The 9,924-nt window shown below is 38.9% G+C and overlaps 1 long non-coding RNA gene across 1 annotated transcript; it reads left to right on the forward strand.

Moving 5' to 3' along the window:
* Nucleotides 1-613: 613 nt before the first annotated feature.
* On the forward strand, nucleotides 614-9,035 carry LOC118544589 (uncharacterized). The gene is made up of 3 exons (XR_004921667.2): nucleotides 614-729; nucleotides 1,564-1,638; nucleotides 8,385-9,035. It is a non-coding gene; the product is annotated as an uncharacterized LOC118544589 (long non-coding RNA).
* Nucleotides 9,036-9,924: the final 889 nt, after the last annotated feature.

A 9,924-nucleotide genomic window follows, 5' to 3' on the forward strand; every position in this document is an offset into this window, starting at 1 on the left:
TCATAATTACTTTATATTTCAGAGAAAAAGAAGCAAACATACACGTATTTTATTTTACCTGGTGACAAGTTTATCAAAGTGAGGCTGGTATTTTGATGATCCTTTGGCACCTTCTTCAGACTTCTCAGGATATAATGCAAAGTGTCATGAGGAGGTTTTAACAGCACAACTCTTGTTAACTTTAATAGGAACTACACATCTGAAATCCTTACACATCATCTTGCTAGATTCTATAAGAAAATATCATCCTCTTGGCGTCCTGAATTTCCTTTGTCATTGATGAAAGGCTCACCTATGGAATCATTCAGAGAGGTTGGTAGTAATTTTGTTGAAGATATGAGACAACCCATCTTCACGAGAATGCTTTTTTTCTGTTTGAATTTCTGGGGGCCGGCCCTGAGGAAGAAATGATGGCAAAAATAATATACTGGGAAATGTAGCATTCTACACTTTATTTGTTTAAAATAATTTCAATTTATGAGAGCAATCTCTTTTTTCCACTGGCTATTTCAGCTGAACGTGTCATTCATCTCAATCTAAGAAATGAAGAGAATTTAAAAATAAGATCAATATTCTTGGTTTTTCCCTTTGTGTCTATACCTGTTCCGGTAATGTCTCAGCTGGGGGGGAGAACCAGAGCAGCTCCATCACGTCCTACACCCACCTTCGTGTCCCGGAGCAGAGATTCTTATCTCCAGTGATGCCCACCCCTGAGAGAAAATTCATCAGGTAGGAACGTGCCCTGATTGTTGGTCTTCCGGGATGTCACATGGCTGACATACCTCCGCTTGGGTATGCAATTAAGGTGTACTCCACCACGGGGCTAGAACACAATGTTCCTCCATCTCAGTCCTGTGCTTTATTTATTAGGACAAAATGCAGAAACCTGAGATCTGTGCTAAAGAGGTCCCATGGACTGATCTCTACAGCACAGTGCAAAATGCTAGTGTCGTCTTATCCACAGCTGGGGTTGCTGGCTATCCAGCCCCAAAGACAATGGCAGGTTTGTCACTCCCTCTGCTCTTGCTGGAGTATTTGATGTCATAACACTTTTAGATAGATATGTGGGCATAATAATGGTTGTCATTTCTTGACTGGTTAGCGATACTAGCTCTGTGTCACATACTACACGGATTTTTTTTTCCCTCGAGGCCTTGCCACCTTTTAGGTAAATGTCTGGGTAAGGTCATCAATCTTTTCAAGCTTTAGTTTCCTCGTCTATAAGAGGAGAGTAATAACAGGATGAAGACAGATAACAAACGTCAGGAGATTTGCACAATGCCGGGCACACGGAAAATGCTTGGTAAATGTTAGCTATTGTTATTTGTATTCTGAGAATAACTCTGAGTTAGGTACTGTTATTATCCCCACTGTATAGATGATAAAACTCAAAGTTACAGAGGTGAAGTTACATAGTTAGTATGTGGTAAAGCGAGGATCTAAACACGGCTTCCAAACCCAAGCTGTTAGCCTCATCAGAAATAATGGTGACACCCTGAATGGTCACCCTCTTTTGACTGTCCCCTTTCATTCTCCATTCTGGTCGACATACTGGAAAATAAGATCTAAAGCTTCTGGTTCCTTGGACTTGGCACCTGGCTGGCTTTTGTGTGGATCTGGAGGACCTAGGAGACTGGTGTGAGTATCCTGCTATTGCTTGCTTCAACTTAGCCAGATTTCAAAGCCTCCCAACTTATTGTGTATTTAAAGAATGTGTATTGCGGGGCGGGGGTGGGGCTGGAGGAGGACCCAACTAGAACTTCCCCCACATCCTTGTTCTCTTAGTGCAGCTGAGCAGTCTTTTGTGATGGATGACAAGGCTCTCACTGGTCTGGTTTTTCCTTATAATCCCCTCTGTGTGATTTCTGTCTTAACGTTGTTCTCTGGGATGCTAACATATCTTTCTTGGATCAATGAGGAAGGGACTCCCTAGCCAGTCTCAGCATTCGGGACCTCACTATCCCTTCCACTTTTTCAAGTAGACCAAAAAAAAAAAAAGAGAATGGATCTTTAGCATAGGTTTCAAGGTAACTTGATGCAATTCTAGAGTGTGCTAATACATATGAAGACATCTCTTTAGATAGGAATCCCATTAATAAACTATGGTTTTTATAGCCAAACCGAAGAAAATCTATTTAGAAAGACTAAATAAATTATGTTCGATCTGGGGCATATCCAGAGCCTAAAATAAGTGACATCAAATTGTTTACTGTGTTGTCGTTAATGGGATTCATGTCCTGCATCCCTATTACACCCTGAATCTAAACCTGTGAGTTATACCCCAGATATGGATTTATGACACGGAATTATATCCTACTAAAGAAGAGCCATCTTTAGTCTCATTTCCTTGAGGTAATTAAGGCAATAGTTAGGATTTCTATGTATTTTTATTGGGAATATTTTTAGCTATGACTCTAATCACTAATAATTGTCCTGTCATCTAGGAAAGAAATATAGATTTAGAATGACAAAATAATGCTTGGAAATAACCTCTCTTTTGTCTCTCCTTAAAGGAATAAAAGAAAATAGTATATCCTAGGTGTATCCAAGGATAAATGGTTTCTACCATTTGTGATAATTTCAGGTCTGATCATCATCTTTAGCTTTTTTATGTAGAACACTATAATATTTAAAATTCTCTCTCTCTCTTCTTTTTTTTTTTTAGAGAGGGAGAGAGAGAAACTCTTAAGCAATGTCCATGCTGGGCTCGATCTCATGACCTTGAGATCATGACCCGAGCCAAAATCAAGAGTCTGATGCTTAACCAACTGAGCCACCCAGGTACCCCAATATTTAAAATTCTTGAATAAAGAATTCTCAGCTGTGTTAATTAATTCTCAATTAATTATGGTAATTTATACTAATTACTAATGTAATTACAAAATTGAAGATTAACCTGGAAATTTGGAAGAGCAATGTTTCTGTTAACTAAACAGGAATAAATTACATGGACAAGAGCAGAGGCAGGGTTCTTTTTATTTTGTTTGGCCAGCTCAATGCCTTCAAGGTACAGTATAATCTGGCAACCTCTGATTTTAGCATCTAATCCACTTGCAAGGTGTGGAATCAACCCTACCCTCCATTTCATCACCACATGTATCCTTTGTCTTCAACACTCCCGATGTTTTCAAAAGCTGTTACTAACAATGACAAGATCATGTCTAGCTACAAAGGGAAAAATAAAACTAGGTCCTGTCCTAGAGCATTTTGTCAGTGTCTGCCAAGGCTGTAGGAAAGCCACAGAATTGTTGACTATTTAAGGGGACTGAGAAAGTATCGGTCGTCTTTGCTGAACCCAGTGTAGAGACTCTACAGGACATGCTCCCTGGGACTGTGCCTTAAATCACAGGGACTGCTTTCTTGCTAAGGTTCAGATAGATGTACGGGAAAATTGGAGTGAGTTCCCAAGTAATAGCAAGAATTAGGCTGTTGAGAAATAAGTCAATCAGAGAAAGACAAGTATCATATGACCTCACTGATATGAGGAATTCTTAATCTCAGGAAACAAACTGAGGGTTGCTGGAGTAGTGGGGGTTGGGAGGGATGGAGTGGCTGGGTGATAGACACTGGGGAGGGTATGTGCTATGGTGAGTGCTGTGAATTGTGTAAGACTGATGAATCACAGACATGTACCTCTGAAACAAATAATACATTATATGTTAAAAAAAAAAGAAGAAGATAGTAGGAAGGGAAAAATGAAGGGGGGGAAATCGGAGGGGGAGACGCACCATGAGAGACTATGGACTCTGAGAAACAAACTGAGGGTTCTAGAGGGGAGGGGGGTGGGGGGATGGCTTAGCCTGGTGATGGGTATTAAAGAGGGCACGTTCTGCATGGAGCACTGGGTGTTATACGCAAACAATGAATCATGGAACACCACATCAAAAAATAATGATGTAATGTATGGTGATTAACATAACATAATAAAATAAAATTTAGAAGGAAAAGAAAAGTAAATGAGTTGAAGACTAAGTAAAAAAAAAAAAGAATTAGGCTGTTTGAGATGATAAGCAGTATCATTCATTAACCATTAGGAAGAAACAGGGATAACTAGCCCTGATTCAATCTATTGCTGCACTTTGCATACTAAATGTTATTTACAGGGCTGAAGGGGTTATAGTTCTCTACAACTTACTGACATTGATTCATCTGGTTTATCGGTGTGTGTGTTTGTGTGTGTGTGTGTATCTGAGAGAGAGAGAGAGAATTCCCCTGTGCCAGGTTCTAGATCTTGAATATATGAAGATGAAAAAGTAAAACTCCAGCCTTCAGGAAGCCCTCATTCAAGCAGAGGTGATGGCCCACGGTTTTCTCAGTAGAAAATTATAGCTTAGAGAACACAAGTTATCAGCATGGGGGAAAAAAAGACCATTTTGAGAATATGACTCATTAAGCAACAATCTCCAGCTCATAGTTCATATGTTGACCTACCCTCAACTCATAGACAGAAGGATTTTGAGGGTTTGCATATGGTGGAATAATTCATCTCGTTCTTAAGCAGTAAAGAAAGGGTCATCTTTGCTTCTTTCACCTCTAGGCTCAAAGAGAAGCATTTCCCTGAGAGCTGGTAGAGAAGAATCCATTGGAATTTGATGTAATCTTTATTTCCCCTCCAAAAGGCTTGCTGACTTACATTAGGTCCTAAAACTACTTTTAATTCCTAATAAAACTCCATTTCTCCTTCTGAGGTGGAGCACCCATGGTTCTGGAATGCTGTGCAGAATAACCAAAAAAGAAAAAAAAGAAAAAAGAAAAAAAATGCTTCTAAAGTCCCTTAAATGTCCAAAATGAAATTTGCCACATTAAATCCAAGTATTTTTATTAATGACAGGAATTGCCAACATGCTAAGAACAAGGGAAAGCTCCAAGCACTTATCATTCATCTTACGCTTTTTTCTTTAACAGCAAAACCTATCTTGTTGTAAATTATTAGTTGTAAATTACTTCTTTAAAATATGAGGACTGTTCATTTGAGTAAACCATGAGGTAGATTTTTTCCCTATAATTTAAAAAGCTACCAAATGAGCTATAATTCATTTACTATTAACATCCAAATAAAAGCTATAAGCCAGAAGAAAAAAATGAGTCATAGTTGCATCACAAGAATTAACTTCAGAGGTATATTAAGGAATGAAATATTAGTTTCAGTACATTGGGATTAACTATTATTTGCAACCCAACCTCCGGTAGCACTCTATTTTATGATAGAAAGCACAGAAACACATGATTAATCCTGAGCTGGTGTCTATTTTTTTTTAAAAAAAAAATTATTTATTTATTTGAGAGAGAGATGGGGAGAACGAGCACTAGCAGGGGGAGGGGCAGAGGAAGAGGGAGAGAAAATCTCAAGTAGACTCCACACTGAGTGTGGAGCCTGATACGGGGCTTGATCTCAGGACCCTGAGATCATGACCTGAGCCGAAACCAAGAGTCAGACGCTTAACCAACTGAACCACCCAGGCACCCCCTGACCTGGTATCTTTTAACATTAATCTAGATTAGAGTGTCCCAGCCCTAGTTTGTTCCACTCCAGGGCATTTCCAGCTACCTCATGGGATGGTATAAAATTCTTCCAAATTGCCTCAGCAAAATTAATTTTAATTTATATTAATATTAAAAATAAATGTATACCATATGACAGATGAGGGGAAAGAAAATACTAGAAAGTCAAACTCATAACTTAGCAAAAGATTCCAATTCATCAGCCCAATTAAGTGAGGATTTAGATAACACTTTTTAAGCCACGGATTCTCAGGAAAGAAGAATGTAGTTCTGGAAACCAAGAAAAATATTACTGAGTTTTAAGTCCTTAAATTGCATATTGAGCTCTCTTGATGAAACACTTTTCTTTACAATGAACTAATTCTAGTTTCAAAAACATTAACACATGTCCTTGCTCACTCACAGTTTTGGTAAGGACAATGCTTTCCTCCTATGCTTCATAGATAATAATACTCTTCCATGTACAGTATCTCAGCTGCTGAGTAATGCTGGGGACCAGTCTGGTCACAGAGAGAAAAGATGAAAAGGCATCTCAATGAAAGATCTTCACTGAACTACATCTCAAGTGGACTAAAGTTATACTACGCTACTGAGAGTTCATATCCACCATGATGCACTTGTGAGAGATGGGAAAAGGGAAGGCTGTACTTTCTGTTACTTCTCCAGCTCCAATACCACATGCAGAAGCTAAGTGATCTGTCAACTTGGCCTCACTCTGTTCCATTCCCAGATAAACTAGAGGGAGGAATGGTCAGGAGTCAGTGGTAGAGGGAATAAAAGGAAAGAAATGATTGCTTCAATATAAGCAGAACTTAAAGGAAGCAGTGTGGGTAATGATAATTGGAGAAACTGGGTGGGTAGGTGGGTGGACCCCACAGAAACTCAGACTGGAGCAGTTTGAAATAACATCTATTGATGAAGCACCTGAGACCCAAAAAGAGATCCAGGAAGAGGCTCGCTCATTCTTTTAAAAAGATCAATTCTCACACACAAATTTAAAACAAAGATGTGTTTGTTACAACACTCAGGGTGTGGAAGAATATTTTTTTAAACCAAAATTTCATCCCCATTTGTGATGATATGGGCCCACTTCATATTCTAATTTTAAAAATTACTCAGAGGAAGGTAATTAGAAATAATACCTAACCATTTTTAATGTTTTGAGCATGAATTTAATTTTTAGTGTGTTTAAAATTAAATGAATTTACTGAGGGCATCGTTATAAGAAGCTGAACACCAAGGAAGCTATTAATAACTTGGGAATCTCAGTTCTCATGAGAAGTGTTAAATCTACCTACTGAAGAACTATACCAGACATGTATTTAACTCATACATCCTAGTATTATTAAATGCAAAGCAGGATGGGTATGATTTTTCATGCTATTTCGCTATCCTCTAAATTTCTTCCTGCAGGTGGCAGACGCAGAAAAGCATAAATAGACTTTGAAGGGATTTCTGGGCCTTGTATGATGGTCAAGAGTCTTAGAACTAATTCTTCTTAGTCGGTTCAGTAACAGCTGATCATTCAACAACTTTTTGAAAACTCTTAGCAGTCTATAGTCTTGGCCTTTGAGAAGTCACAGTTCGGTGGATACAAAGAGGTACAAACAAGTAAAGTTAATAAGATATAGTAAGGACTTAGAAGAGATATGGACACAAGATCCTAGAAGCTCATAGAAGGGAGTGAAGATTTCTTTGCAGGGGAGGTGGGAAAGCCGTCCCACAGAAGGTAGCATTTGCACTCCCAAATGGAAAGCAGGAATTACCACATATACGAGGTCATTCAAGGCAGAAGGAAGAGCAAAATGAAAAGAAATGGGGGTATGAAAAGAAACAGGGAGGAGGGAGATGGCTAGAGCCCCTGGGCACAGAGTGTGTGGCAGACAAGTGGAGGAAAAGGCAGCCATACAAGATGGCAGCAGGGTGGATAAAGAAGCACTAAAGTTTGGGGGGAAAAATAAAAAAGCATTGACAGCACAAAAACCTCCAGGAAAACAGTATTGGATTTGGCAATCATTTTAGCCTTGTGCTGGCTCCCAATTCTGAACCTCCTACTAGGTGGTTTATTCAAGAGAATACCAAGCTAATGATAGAAATCAGCAGGAAAACATGTTTTTCTCTCTAGGAAATGCTTTAGTTTATTTGCTGGAACACATTTATTTTATATTAAACTCATGATTGTTATTTTAATATTTGAAATTATTTACCAAAAAAAACTTAGAAAGGATTTATACCTTGATTATTAAGAATTGCCAGATTCTTACAATTCTATTGGAAAATTAAAAAGACTTCAAGTGTACGAATTTAATGAAACCACAATCCACATTTACAACTGAATACTTATAAATGAGACCAAATTTTCACCTCCTGTGTTTCCTCTGGCTATAATCTTCCCAAGTATACTAAAAAGCTGCTGGGAAGTATGCCTATCATGAAAATTGCTCAATTTTCAAAATGATCTATGAATCATAATGGGAGTCTTGGTAGTTAAGTGTCTACAATAACATAAAAATGCCTCCCAGCCCTCTAACAGGTGGTAGAAAGAAGTCAGAAGTGACTCTTACAATGGCCTTTTTTTCATCCATTTAAATCCCAGTATATCAGACAGCATTAGGAGAAATAAAAAAAATAGAGCATGACTATAATAAGATACATAAGCTTACAGTATAATAATGATAAGAGAGATAGGCCTTGTACAGTGGAGCCAGACTGACCGGGTTAAAATCCTGGATCTATTCTTTACCAGCTGTGCAGTCTTGAGCAAGTTATTTAACCTCTCTGTGCATCAGTTACTATATTAAAAAAAAAAAAAAATGTACCAATAGTAGCTAATATGTAGGGTTATTATGAATGTTCTGAGTATCTTCCCTTTGCCTCCCCAGATCCTCCTCTGACCCTTCTCCATCCTGCTTCTGGACCCTGGGAGGCTGGCCCATAAAGGTGGAAACATTGAGCTCTTTGCCCTCTGGCTTTCTGTCCTGTTTGGCTGATGGGAGGCAGGAGGAACCGGAGGTCTGGGTGTTTGTTCTCGCGCCCTCCCTGCCAGGTGGCTATGGTTGTCTGCAACCCACCCACGGTGTGGGGGGGGTGGTTACTCTCTGGGTCCCTCTAACCATGCTCTCTGCTTGTGCCTTCAGGCAGGCCTGGGGGTGGAAGGGCTCCCTGCTGAGCCAGCACAGCCGGTTGCACAGTCCCGCACTGCAGTTTTCTAAATCCCACTCACACCTTTGTAAATATTCCTTTTGTTCCATTCACTTCGATTTATCCAGTTTGAGTGTGCCATCTGTTTCCTGCCAGGATCCTGACTAACAGAATGAGTTCCTCTTTGTAAAGCACTTAGAATAATAGCTGGCCCATGATAAGCACGATACAAGTATTTGATAGATAAATACAATAAATGAGATTTAGAAACTTTTTTTTTTGTAGTCGATTTAAGCATACCTTTTTGTGGCCTGCCATACAAAGCAAAATCTTCAGAAACATTTTCCCAAGTACAACTGTTCTCTTCAGTAGACTTTCTGTGCATGAAGTCACCATCATTTTATTTCTAATCACGTTTGTAGCACTTTGGTTTAAAAAATTCTAAGTAAAATATTATTAAAGTTTTTAATTCAATATGAGCCTATGGGGAATTTATATAACTATACTCATTATAATCATTACATATAGTTATTTCCCCCTTTTTTTAATACTTCTTTGTCATCTCTTCTCTATATACCTTTTATTCCACATACAATATTGTCTCCTTTGATGCTTTAAAACAAGTTGAATGTAAACCTACATTTCTACTCAATTGGTTAAATATAACAGTATTTCCCAGTTTCTAGAATTATCAGTGTATCTCTTACAAACAATACGCTCGTTACTTCTTTGCATGAAAGACAGGAGGGTTTGCATACTGGATTCCACTTTCCCCTCCTCCTCCTCCTTCTTTTTTTTTTAGAGAGCAAAAGCTCGAGGGGGTGGGGGTGGGAGGGGCAGAGGGAGAAGAAGAGGGAGAGAGAGAGGGACTCTCAAGCAGGCTCCCCATTGAGCTCGGAACCCGGCTGCGGGTTTGATCTCAAGACCCTAAGATCATGACCTGAGTCAAAATCAGGAGTCAGATGCTTAACCAACTGAGCCTCCCAGGTGCCCCATCCCCTCTCTCGTTTCTTAAATCTAAGGTTCTAAATATTCCAGAATATTTATCTATTTTGTGCACTACTATTTTTTTTTAGACATGTGAACCAGATAGCAGAAGCAGCCTTCTTGTTTGAGCTCATATTTACTTCTTATTGAACGGTGGTTGTCTCAGATGCATCTTAGCAGTAGCATCTCCATTCAATATTTTTTTTATTCTAACTCATGCCTAATATTATGAAGTATGGCCTCCAGCAAGCTGCAGAAAAGAGAGTCTGAAACTTTGTGATCTGAGAATATCCT

This window comes from Halichoerus grypus, chromosome 7 (genome assembly GCF_964656455.1).
Source record: "Halichoerus grypus chromosome 7, mHalGry1.hap1.1, whole genome shotgun sequence".
Lineage (NCBI taxonomy): Eukaryota > Metazoa > Chordata > Mammalia > Carnivora > Phocidae > Halichoerus > Halichoerus grypus.